At 44.3% G+C, this 13,153-nt stretch overlaps 1 long non-coding RNA gene across 1 annotated transcript in view; it reads left to right on the forward strand.

Moving 5' to 3' along the window:
• LOC142828946 (uncharacterized) overlaps positions 1-12,655 on the forward strand; it is a 175,704-nt gene extending 163,049 nt beyond the window's left edge. The window contains exon 4 of the long non-coding RNA XR_012903121.1: positions 12,282-12,655. This is a non-coding gene — a long non-coding RNA (uncharacterized LOC142828946). The remainder of the gene's footprint in view (positions 1-12,281) is intronic.
• The last annotated feature ends 498 nt before the right edge of the window (positions 12,656-13,153 follow it).

Below are 13,153 nucleotides of genomic sequence, written 5' to 3' on the forward strand. Positions count from 1 at the left end.
ATGAAAAGTGTCAATTTGAAGTGAAACTAAAACTTTTGTGGAATTTAGCTTAGACATTTCCTGTCTGAAAAGGTTTATTGAAAATGACATTTTCTCGTGTGGGGAGAAAATACCTTGTTTTCGACACGCTCTCCTCCTGTTTTTCAGCAAGCAAAATGTTTGGTTGCAAAAACTTCCAGCCAGCTCTAACTTATACTTGTAGTGATACACAGAACCTCTACGGCAGGGAGCCAGATGCATCCCCGACTCACCTGGATCAGCCCCTGAGGCTCAGGGCCTCCCCCAGCATTGGGAAACCTGTACAAGTGCTCCAGTCTCCCTACTTCCCCATCACAGGACTGGAGCACATAATTTTTACTAGGTTGGGCACCCTTGGGCTCTGGTGTGGGAGAGGAACGGGGGGGTGTCTTTCTCCATCTCAAAGTCGGGGACCACGTCAATGAGGGGTTTTTGTTTTGTTATGTTTTGCTTCTCATTTGTGTGTGGCCCCCAAGCGATTTTTCTGTGGGTCAGTGGCCCCCGACCCAAAAAAGGTTCCCCAGCCCTGCTCTAGGGCACGGCATTTGATGCAAACCTATTGAAGTAAATGGAAATTCTGTGTGCTTTGAATCGGCCCCTCGGCTGATTATAGAACTGAAGCCTATTGCAAAATGTCACATGTGGAAGGTTGTATTGTTTTGAGCAAATGTCCCTGACAGAACTTGCTCATTCTAAGAGCTACCGATTGTTTAGCGATTCTTCTCACAGCTCAGAGTCACCCTTTGGAAATGAAGACTGCTGAAATATCACTATTCTCGCACGGGTGAGATGCCATGGTGTTAACTGCTAGTTCTGAAAAGAGTTCACTTTCAACAGTGGGAGGACTGGATCAAATGCAAGGCTTCCTATTGTTACCAATTAGCTTATTAAAGCATTAACTTTGATCATATAATTGGACTGAGATGCCAAAAAGCTGGTGTGTGCTTTGCACCATTTTCCCCTTTTGTGCTTGTTTTCCCTCCCTCTCCACTCCCCATTGTCAAGCGCAAGTGTTTTTGTGAGGTTCTCTTTAATGATATTTATGGAGGTATAATTTCAAAGTTCTGGTTAACATTGTCCCCTGCATGTCTGCTGTATCACTTACTCAATTATTAAAAAGCCGTAACAAAGTCTCACTTCACTGTGCAGGAGCATATTGTGGAACAGAAGCACATAAATCTGTCATGAAATCCAGAGAAAAAGAGGGTAAAACCAGCACATACCATGAGACTTAAGTGTATGACAATTACAGGCAGAAACCTAGCTCTGACCATAATCCTTTTGGAAGTCAGGGAAGACCTAATGGAAAATTTGCTCTTATAGGTATTCCAGGCTTTAGCTATCAGGAAGCACTGAGTGGTTCCTTTAGTCTGAGTGGTTTTGGAACAAATGCAGTAAGTTCATACATCCTCTTAAGGTTACTAAGGCTACAGTTACATCTGCAGTATTTTTGCTATCCGTTTCAGTGAAGGAGGGGAGAAGCTAGCTTGTGTATTCACTTATACAGGTATCGTTCGTGTTCACATTTGCAACACTTCCATCACCAATGAAAGCAGTGCCTGAGGGCAGCTATCCCAGGGTACATCTAGACCACACGTTTTTGTCGACAGAAGTTTTGTCGACAGATACTGTCGACAAAGCTTCAGTCAACAAAGAGCGTCTAGACTACATCCAGTTCTGTCAACAAAGCAAGCCGCTTTGTCGACATGACAGTGTAGATGCAAAGGACAGTGTAGCTGCAATAACGCCTTCTGTCGACAGAACTCTGTCGACAGAAGGCGTTATTCCTCGTTGAATGAGGTTAACAGCCGTTGACAAAACTGTTGAGTTCTGTCGACGTTATGTCGACAGAACTCATTGGTAGTGTAGATGCAGGTATAGTTTTGTCGACAAAAATCCACTTTCTCCAACCACTCTCCTCCTCCTCTCCAACCACTGATCAGCTCCAATAGCTCATCATTGTTCCAGTACCTCAGCAGTGGATCATTTGCTCCATGCGGCAGCCATTGGCACCGGGCAAAATAAGTGAGCACACCTCAAGACAACAGGAAGGGGAGTTTCAGAGTTTCCAGTTCTTTACAGGAAGGGGGCAGACATTTTATAGAAAAAAAACTCCAAGGTAATTCAACTCAATTAAGTCCAGTTGATTTTGTTAGCATTGTACCATAGAGCAATAAATGTAACTAATTGGCAGACACATAATAGTTAGAAAAAAGGGAGTATTTTTGTCCATTTACTTCCTGCATCGTACATGAATCAAATAGCTCTTGCTTAAAGTTTGGGCAGGAATCCTTTTAATAGCTGATTCACAGATGAAGCTTGGAGTACTCTACTGCTACCAGCTAATGGAGTGACTGCTTTAGCTGAACTGGAAGAGCTCATGCTGGAAGTCCCAGGTTCAGTCCCCACCAGTAACCCATGTGAGGGGTGTGTAATCGTTACATATACAGTTCGTTACAAAAGTCTTTGAAAAGGTCTCTGCCCTGCTGAGCTTTACAATAAAAAAGAACAGACAGAAAGATGGGTGCAGGCCAAGCAAAAGAAGTGGCTTTGAAGGAGCAGGACAGGAATGGAGTTTTGCTCACAGGAAGGATGAGGCTGATTCAAGCATAAGGTGAAAGCATAAGGAAAATGGCATGAAATCAGGCATGGGAGAAGGAGACAAAAGGAGCATTACAAGGAATGGTGGGAATTGTGGGCAGAGGGATCAGATGTGGGGGGTGGGGAAGCTGTGCAGGGCCATTTACAACCGGCCTCCTGGTCTAGTGTCTCACAAATATCTGGTTTACCAGAAGCTACATTAGGTACCAAAGAGCACCACCCTCTCTGATATCACTCCTGATATTACATCCTCTCTTCCCCAGGGTTGTTCCAGGAGCATCCACTGCCATGTCATCAAATTACTCCAGTCTCTACATCCCCCTCTTCCCTGCTCCATATGGTATCACCTTTCCCCAAGTCACTAGAGGGGTTGTGAGGAGTCCGTGGTGGGAATGGACAGATCTCGCTTCTCTTCCTCTTTTATTATGGTAATAGAAATGTAGCCGTGTTAGTCTGGGGTAGTTGAAGCAAAATGCAGGACAATGTAGCACTTTAAAGACTAACAAGATGGTTTATTAGATGATGAGCTTTCGTGGGCCAGACCCACTTCCTCAGATCAAATAGTGGAAGAAAGTAGTCACAACCATATATACCAAAGGATACAATTTAAAAAAATGAACAAATATGAAAAGGACAAATCACATTGCAGAACAGAAGGAGGATGCGGGGGGGTGGGAAGGGGGAGGAAGGAAGGTAAGTGTCTGTGAATTGCTGATATTAAAGGTAGGGAGAGTGGGATGTTTGTGAGTTAATGGTATTACAGGTGATAATTGGGGAAACTGTCTTGATAATGGGTGAGAAAGTTCAAAGACTTGTTAAGTCCTTGTCTTTTATTATGCTGTGAATAGGTAATCTCTTTCACTGGGGGGCTTTGTGACACCAGACGTAAGTCCCTCCTCCAATTAACTGACATTGTGCATCCCTATTGGCTGCAGTGAATTGAGCTGGCCAATGAATGAGAACATAGGAGAGCACAGAGGAAGATGAACTGAGCCTTCAGAAGACACTGGCTGACTTGGTTAGGAAAACAAGAGCTCTTCCCACGTGTACAGGTTGTGGAGATTTTTCTGTATCCAGATGAGCAGCAAACAATGGGAGTTCAAGGGAAATTCTTTCAGGCACACTCAGGGTGTGTCTAAACTATATGGCTCCATCGATGGAGCCATGTAGATTATGCTGCTCGGCAAAGGGAAATGAAGCCGCAATTTAAATAATCACGGCTTCATTTAAATTTAAATGGCTGCTGTGCTGAGCCGACAAACAGCTGATCAGCTGTTTGTTGGCTCAGTGCGCTAGTCTGGACGCTCCTGCGCCAACCTGAAAGTCATTTATCGACCTCCCTGTTATGCCTCGTAGGATGAGGTTTACCGGGGAGATCAATAAAGGGTTTTCATGTCGGCGCGGGAGCGTCCAGACTAGCGCGCCGAGCCGACAAACAGCTGATCAGCTGTTTGTCAGCTCAGCGCAGCAGCCATTTAAATTTAAATGAAGCCACAATTATTTAAATCGTGGCTTCATTTCCCTTTGCCGAACAAACAAATCTACATGGCTCCGTCGACGGAGCCATGTAGTTTAGACGTACCCTCAGGGGGGAATGATCATATAGATACTGAGGTAACCCAATCCAAGATGGGGACCACCTCTGCCAGAGCCGACCCAACTATATAGATGAAGTAGACCAGGGGTTCCCAACCTGGGGTACGCGTGCCCCCAGGGGGTACGAGAAGCTTGTAAAGGGGGTACAGGGAATATTTGGTAAATAACTAGATTATCCTAATTGAAATATTCCAAAAGTAGTAGCGTTAGTGAAAAAAGTTGTGGATTCTAGAGTCTAGAATTTCTTTCCTTTCATATTGAATAGGGGTATGGGAAGGTTTACTAAAAGCCAAGGAGGTACGGGGACCAAAAAAGGTTGGGAACCCCTGAAGTAGGCAGTCATCTATGGCACCAGGCTTTAAGGGACACTACATTAGATAGAAGTGATTTTTTTCCTCTGTTTAAAAATATATTAACATGTAAGGGTAAGTCTACACTTGTTCGGACTAGGGATGCAAATGTAGCCGACAGAAATTCCTAATGAAGTGGGGATTTAAATATCCCGTGCTTCATTAGCATAATCTTTCCCCTCGTGTTATTCCGCTCGCCAGCTGATTCGAACCAGGAAATGTGCTCCGGGACACGTTAGTTTGAATCAAACCCTTTGGTTCGAACTAATGTTACTCCTCATTTTTTGTCCGAAGTAGGGAGCAAGTGTAGATGTACCCGTATCTCTTATAAATGAAAAAAACGTAAGAAACAACTATGGTCCTGTAGCACCTTAGACTCACCAAAAAAAGTATCATGAGCTTTCATGGGCACAACCCACTTCTAGAGATGGTCTTCTGAGGAAGTGGGTTGTGCCAAGCCCATACCCAGGAATTTGTATGGGGGGGGGGGGTAATCCGTGGGAGGGGCTGGTGGCTGTCCTGCATCCCGGTTCAGCCCTATCCTGGTCTCACTCCTTGGGGTGGGCAGAAATCAGCCCCGGCATTCCCCAGGCTGGCCAGAGCATGGAGAAGAGAGGCTGGGACAATGTTAGTTAGAGGACTGTGGACGGTGGGGCGGGGAGTTTACACCCTTCACCCCCCCCCCCCCCCCCGCCGCATACGGGCCTGGTTGTGCCCACAAAAGCTCATGATTATTCCTTAATGTTGATGTGCTACCTCGACTTAGAGCCCCAGGAAGCTCTGGGGAGTAATTACTCTGAATTACTGGTGAGTCGTTATTTCGAAACTGCAGAAGTGGAACATCCACGCTACCACTATTTCAAAATAAGCGTTATTCCCTGTGGGAGTTATTATTTCGAAATAACCAGCCCACTATTTCGAAATAGCGGGCTCGGGAGTGTGGATGTTCCACTTGTTATTTTGAAATAAGGGGAGTTATTTTGAAATAATTCCCTAGTGTAGACCAGGGCTAAAGTGTTACAGGACCATTGTTGTTTTTTTAGTTACAGACTAACACCGTTACCCCCTGAGACTCTTATAAATGAAAGTATCAAATATTGTACTTCAGAAACAGTGCTTCAATGCCATGTCAGAAGTTTATTCCACGTTATGGAGCATGGCTGTGCAAATAAACACAGTTGAAGATATACCGTGACACATTTTCAAAGAGCGCCACCTGGGTTTGCTGCCTAGGGCCATGGCTCTGGCAATTCTGTCCTTTTGGCCCAGTGTTGGCCAGTCACAGAGCTCATCACTCAGTGAAGGCTGGTCAGCAACCTGCAACAGCTCTTCTGCCATGCTCCGAGACATGATCCCAAAGACGCAGTGCCCACAAAGAATTTGTATTGTGTAGGGCTTTGAAAATTTTGCTAAGAGGTTTTAACAAAATTGTAAAAGGAGAACTGCAAGTACTTGAGAGATTAAGATTGCATATTTATTGTAGACTGTTATTGTTAAAGTAATAGTAAAACCCTACTTTTCGAACACCTGACTGCTAATGTTAACAAAGACCACTTAACATATGCACTCCTTTCCCTTCTAATTGCAATAATGTTTGATATAATAGAAATTCTGGCCTTCTGTTTAATTTTTAATAGTTTTAAGTGAAGATTGAAATGATAAAAATAAATTAAAATGTAGAAAGTTTATGTTACTGTGATGTCATTGCATGTGCAGTAACTCGACAGGAAAGGTTTCAGGGGGTAGAAAGCTATATACATACATACATTCTAGACTTCTCATTTTTCTCTATATTGAATGTGGGGTGAAGGGCACCAAGGTCATCGTTCATCTAGGGTGCCAAAAACCTTTGGGTTGGCACTACTTGGCCCATAGTCCTTCCTCCCCTTTACCTCTCTTGTGCTTCTTTAGTGCCTCTTCCCCATTTCAACTGCCACCCTTGCCTGGTGCCTGCTCTTTTGCAGCTCTACCCCGCTGTTCTCCTCTTTATACTCCAGTACTGCTCTCGACACTCTCCTGGCCTCTTTGCATTATGCTGTCGAATCAACTGCTCAAGTCATTCTTAAGTAGTGGCATTTTTGCGACTCAGAAGGTAACTCAGCCAATCACTGCCAAGTTCTCTCCAGTTCATTTACATACTGAAATGGGATTAGCTGAAATGAGTCTAAGAAGGCGCTACAGTGAGACACAGTTAAGGTCACTAGGACACTGTTTCACTTAATCAAAACAGCAATTCTTTATAGCACATCTGCAGGCTTTCACTGGCTTTCAAACGATATTGTTTCCAGTGAAACCGATGGAGAAAAAGCAGAGTCTTTGGCCAGAAATTCATTCATTCACACATTCAAAGAGGTTTGAGAAACTATGAAATAGATGCTGTGAGCATGTGTAGCATACTGGGCTCAAACACTTACCCAAGATTTAATGAAAAATTAGAGCTCCTGTCATTGTTGCAGAGGGAAGCGCTCCGTCATTGCAGCTTATGTCCCAAAGGCAGGTTAAAAGTATAAAACGCTCCCTTAAGAATAAACACGGTGTAAGGTTTCATAAACACAAATGAAAAGCAATTCCCCCCCAAATGGTACCCTTAATTTATAAGCAGTCAGTGCATTTTGAGAAACTGTGATCTGAGACTGCCGTATCAAATTCTTGAGAATTCCAATGGGCATTGTGCACAGATGATTACATTGTGCACCGAGTGTGTCCTTGTTAAATTTGCTGGCTACTGCATTTTTATTGCTCTCCTGGGGGTTTATTGAGTTTACACTTGCAGTAAAAAGCAATGGTTTTTGCAGTGTCATTGGTACACTGGCCCACACAACTCTGTCTTTGGCAGACAGAATTGCTAAGCCATATGCTTTGCTTATAACCTTTGGTATCTCTTTTTTTTTTAAAAAGTGACAATTAGGGTGCCATGCACTTGTATTTAATTAAATAAAAAATAGAGTAAAGTGGATTTCTTAATCAGTAAACCATGCCCAATAGTGCTTTGAGTCAGCCTCATTGACACGCTATTACTAAGGTTTTTAAATGTCCTAATAGTTGAGTAGTAACTCTTATTTATCAGCAGTAGTGATGTCAATCTAGTAGGTGTTTTCCAAACAATCAGGAAGAATAGGAAAATGCAGGACAATGTAGCACTTTAAAGACTAACAAGATGGTTTATTAGATGATGAGCTTTTGTGGGCCAGACCCACTTCCTCAGATCAAATAGTGGAAGAAAATAGTCACAACCATATATACCAAAGGATACAATTAAAAAAAATGAACACATATGAAAAGGACAAATCACATTTCAGAACAGGAGGGGGATGCGGGGGGGGGGGGGCGGAAGAAGGAAGGTAAGTGTCTGTGAATTGATGATATTAGAGGTGGGGAGAGTGGGATGTTTGTGAGCTAATGGTATTAGAGGTGATAATTGGGGAAGCTATCTTGGTAATGGGTAAGATAGTTTGAGTGTTTGTTCATTCCTTCTTGGAGAGTGTCGAATTTTAACATGAATGACAGTTCAGAGGATTCCCTTTCAAGTGCAGATGTAAAAGGTCTTTGTAGCAGAATGCAGGTGGTTAGGTCTTTGAGAGAGTGTCCTTTCTGGTTAAAATGGCAAGAAACTGTTTTTTCTTTGTGATCTTGTCTGATATCTGTTTTGTGGGCACTAATCCTTTGGCGAAGTGTCTGAGATGTTTGTCCAATGTACATAGCAGACGGACACTTTCGGCACATGATAGCATAGATTATATTTCGGGATGCTCAGGAATATGTGTTCTTGATCTTATAATTCACTTGGTTAGGTCCAATAATGGTATCAGCAGAATGAATATGTGGACAAAGCTGGCAACGGGGTTTGTTGCAAGGGAAGGTACCAGGGTTGGTATTAGTGTGGTATGTCCTGTGGTTGTTGGTAAGAATCGGCTGCTCTCTGGTCCAAAGAACTCCTCTCCTAAGGACCGACAGAGAACTAGACAGATTTCAGGGAAAAGGAACAACAGGCAGTTGATAAAGGTAGGACAACTCACTGTAAATAACATAGCAGAATAGAGAATCAAGAGAGTTGGCCTCTTACGGATTGGATTGGGGAGGTTGCATGGTGCCTAGGGGAGAGTTGGAAGAAGGACCAGAGCTAGAAACACACAATTCTGCTGCACCAGGAAAAAAATCAAATATCATGTTACAAGAACATAGGCATCTGTTAGAGATAAAACTGCCCCCCCCCCCCCAGTAAAAAGTTTGGCCAGGCCACTTTTGCAGCACTTTTGCAGTGGGCTGCAGTACTCCTTGGGAGAAACCAGCCGCACCCTTCCTGCATACCATTGCCTTTAGAAAAAAGGAAGGTGTGAAAAGAGGAAAATAGCCTGAGACTCTCCCACCCGTCACCTTGGCGTGAGAACTGCGGGGCTTACCTGGTCGCATGAAACCTGCACAGTTTTGACCCAACCCCTGGGACACAGACCCCCCACTTGGTGACCATTGGGCCATATATGGTAATATGCAAGTGCGGGAAAGCGATGTGTAGATTTGGGGATAAATACCCATCGCACAGTTCACTCGAGGAGGTCTTCGCAACACACGTACCACCGTGCGTGTGCCTTCCCGTATACTCCAAAGCGCTGCCGGCCTGATCAACCGACCAGCCACCTCCCCCAACTCTCGGGTGTAACCAAGGCCTTCGCAACCAAACCGATATCTTTCAAATATTCCATGTGCTGTGTAAGTTGGTACATATGATTTGATTTTTTCTTGTTGTATAAGCTTAGTGTTGTAGTTGTTTTGGGTAGTACATAGAGTTTGTATTTATCACTGTTATTTAATTAGTGTAGCTGGATATTTTTAGAATAGAGACTATTCCCCTTGCCATTCCCATCCTTATATCTCTGACACGTTAAACTAGAAATCATAGAATAAATATAATAAATGCTGTAAATTCATTATTAACACGGTCTATTAAAAATCTTAGAATAAATACTATAAATTCATCACTGTTATAAATAAATATTTATTTGCTAAAACGGTCCACCTGGTTCTGTCCTTCCCTCCTTGGGTATGCATCATCGGACCTGTGATTCTCGTGACAGAATCAACAGACCAGATCAAACCTAAGGTTCATCTAATCTAATCTTGTCTGATGCTGGCCATAACCAGACACTTAAGAGGAGCTGTGCAGTAACCAGACATGGGGTAATTTGTTCCTCCATCTCTCAATTAAGTCTCATCCTGCTTTTTAATAATTAGAGATTAGCTTAAGCCCTGAAGCATGATGGGTAGCATCCCTTCCAGAATGATCATTGTTATTCATCGTAAATACTCTGGATATTCCTGATATTCAGGCACGTGTCCGGTCCTTTCCTGAACCTTGCTTAATTCTCGTCCATAGCAACTTCCTGTAGCCATGCATTCCAAAGAGAGAGTGTCCTTACACTCTGCTTTGTTCGAAGGCTGAACTGTGCTCTGTGCATTATGGGCTAGTTGTGCCAATGGATTCTTTGAAAGAGGTCTGTTCAGAAACTGAGGCTGTGTCCAGACTCCATGCCTCCGTCGACGGAGGCATGTAGATTAGCCAGCTCGGAAGAGGGAAATGAAGCCGCGATTAAAATAATCGCGGCTTCATTTAAATTTAAATGGCTGCCCCGATCTGCCGATCAGCTGTTTGTCGGCAGATCGGGAGAGTCTGGACGCGATGCCCCGACAAAGAAGCCTTTCTTCATCGACACAGGTAAACCTGGTTTCACGAGGCTTACCTGTGTCGATGAAGAAAGGCTTCTTTGTCGGGGCATCGCGTCCAGACTCTCCCGATCTGCCGACAAACAGCTGATCGGCAGATCGGGGCAGCCATTTAAATTTAAATGAAGCCGCGATTATTTTAATCGCGGCTTCATTTCCCTCTTCCGAGCTGGCTAATCTACATGCCTCCGTCGACGGAGGCATGGAGTCTGGACACAGCCTGAGTAACTGCCAGTGTATTTGCAAGGTCCATCACTTCTCTAGAGGGTTTGGAACAATGGTGGAGGTAAATTTTCAAGAATGGCTTTGACGGTTGTATCCGGGATACTCTGCTCTCAGAGTTAATTAAAGGCACAAAATGAGAGGCCACTGATGAAAATTAAGCCCATAATGAGTAAGCCTTCCTTACAGTAGCACCAGTGACATATGCAAATTTGGGTTTCACTCTGGTGTGTGTACTGGGAGATGAGGGAACCTGTTAATGATTCTTCTATCCTTTGATCATGTCACATGAGTGACAAACACTTATATATATGGATTTCTGTGTCTGGAATCAGAATCCGGCCAATATGTTTTTCTCTCTGCAATCTGAAATATGCACAGCTCAATACAGGGGAGTTATCATAAGCTGAACCCTTGAACTACCAAAGAGGAATAATCTACTATATTTGGGTATGTCTACACTACCACCCTAGTTCGAACTAGGGTGGTAATGTAGTCAACCGGAGTTGCAAATGAAGCCCGGGATTTGAATTTCCCGGGCTTCATTTGCATCTTGCCGGGCGCCGCCATTTTTAAATGTCCGCTAGTTCGGACTCCGTGCCGCGCAGCTACACGCAGCACGGACTAGGTAGTTCGGACTAGGCTTCCTATTCTGAACTACCGTTACTCCTCGTGAAATAGGAAGCCTAGTCCGAACTACCTAGTCCGTGCCGCATGTGAATCCCGGGCTTCATTTGCAACTCCAGTTGACTACATTACCACCCTAGTTCGAACTAGGGTGGTAGTGTAGACATACCCTATCTGAGAGAGTTTGTGTCTGTCTGTCCGCCTGAGAATCCATTTGTTCAAGAACTCCTCCTAAACAGAAAGAGCTAGGACCACCAGATATGGTATGCATCTTCCTCTTATAACTTAAAGCAAGGTCAGGGTTTGGTTGTGCCAGGACAATGGGAAGTGCATGGAATGTGATTGTTTGTTTTTTATCAAATGGGAAGATTGTTTGTTTTTTATCAAATGGGGTGTGATAGGAGGCACAGTTATACTCACGAATGACCACAAGGGGGCAGCAATTGTCCCTGTCCTGGGAGCAGCCACTAGCCAGCGACATGGCCCCCGCCACCCTAGCCTGTCCCTCAGGAAGTAGCCACCAAGTAGGCTGCAGGCCTGGGGAGAAGCCGGTGGATGGCCTCTATGCCCCTTGCCCCCCCACCCTGGGCTGGCCCTAGGGAGAAGTCAGTGGTCAGGGTGCGTGGCTCCCCCCACCTCTGCTCCGGGGAGTAGCCAGTGATAGTCTGCATGGTCCTGGGACCTGGGCAATACCGGGTAAGTCTTCCAGGTTAAAATAAAATAGACCTGTTTTGAAACTTGAAAAGATTATTCATGTTACCAGTGGAAAACTGACAGGGCTGTGGAGTTTGCTTTGATGTTTGGGTATTAATTTATTGGGAGGAGAGGCCAAGATTTCTGAAAGCAGCAAAGTGCACCTCTAAATGGCAGCTGGCCATGAGCTTCCCAGCTGGGTAGATTTACTTGTGCTTGGGGGACTTGCACTAGTGCACTCAAAATAACACTGTAGACGTTGTAGCATTGGAACAGACTTGGGCTAATCCCTGGAGCTCAGACAAAGAACTCAGGCTACGGCTACACTGCCGGGTTTTTTTGCGGAAGAGGATATGCAAATCACACTCTCATTTGCATATTTTCTTCCGATTCTTTTTGCAGAAGAGGTTTCGATCTAGGCTCTGAAAGTTGGCTGTTTGTCTTTTTGCTTTGTAGACATCCTCTTAAATCTGTTGATTGTATCAGATGAGCTTCCTTGGGAAAGGCGAAATTCTAACACTGTTTCAGCAGAAGCGTGCTACTGGCCCTCTGAGACATCGAAACTTCAGAGCCTTACAATGACTGGAGTTGTGCTATATGAAGTCACAAAGCAAGCTGGATTGTGGTTAAGAACTCTGTTTGACAAGGTCAAGACAAGGTATTTTGGACGGCCACATCTAGTGGGCATTGCGAGGTATAAAACTTTAGAAAGCTATTTCCTCCCTCATAAAGAAAGAACTTAAACAGAAAACCTCACTGTTTCTCTGCACGCCATCTGGACTGCCCTGATTCTGCCAAATTAATCTCTGTCATAAATGTGGATCTGGTCTGTTTCATTGTTGTTTTTTTGGTCAGATCTGCATTTCAGAAACACATAGTCAGTTTTCCTGCAACAGCGAGTCCTCTCTCTTGGGCTAAATTTAACTGCAGTTTGTCTGTTTTAAAATTCAAAGTGCCTTATTTTAGATTCTAACCTCTCAGCAGGGTTTATTGGTCATCTCCCTGAGGCAAGATCTATGCTTGACCTGGCAGCTTGGTTTAAGGTCTGCAGCTCCAGCTGTATAGAACATGTAGCTGGAGTCGACTTACCTTAAGCTGAGGTTGGTGGCATCCCCACAGCAGGAGGCCAATGGGAGCAAACACTCCCATTAGCTTCCCTCTCTCCTGACAAGAGCAGGAGTACTGGATGCCAGCGGGAGCATCCTCTGAGTTTGATTTAGTGAGTCTTAACTAGACTCGCTAAATTGAACTTCAGAAGATCGATCGCGGCAGTGGCACTCTTCCGTGTAGCGCAGACATGGACTGAGTGAGGGTACGTCTACACTGCA

Source organism: Pelodiscus sinensis, chromosome 4 (genome assembly GCF_049634645.1).
Source record: "Pelodiscus sinensis isolate JC-2024 chromosome 4, ASM4963464v1, whole genome shotgun sequence".
Taxonomy (NCBI): domain Eukaryota; kingdom Metazoa; phylum Chordata; order Testudines; family Trionychidae; genus Pelodiscus; species Pelodiscus sinensis.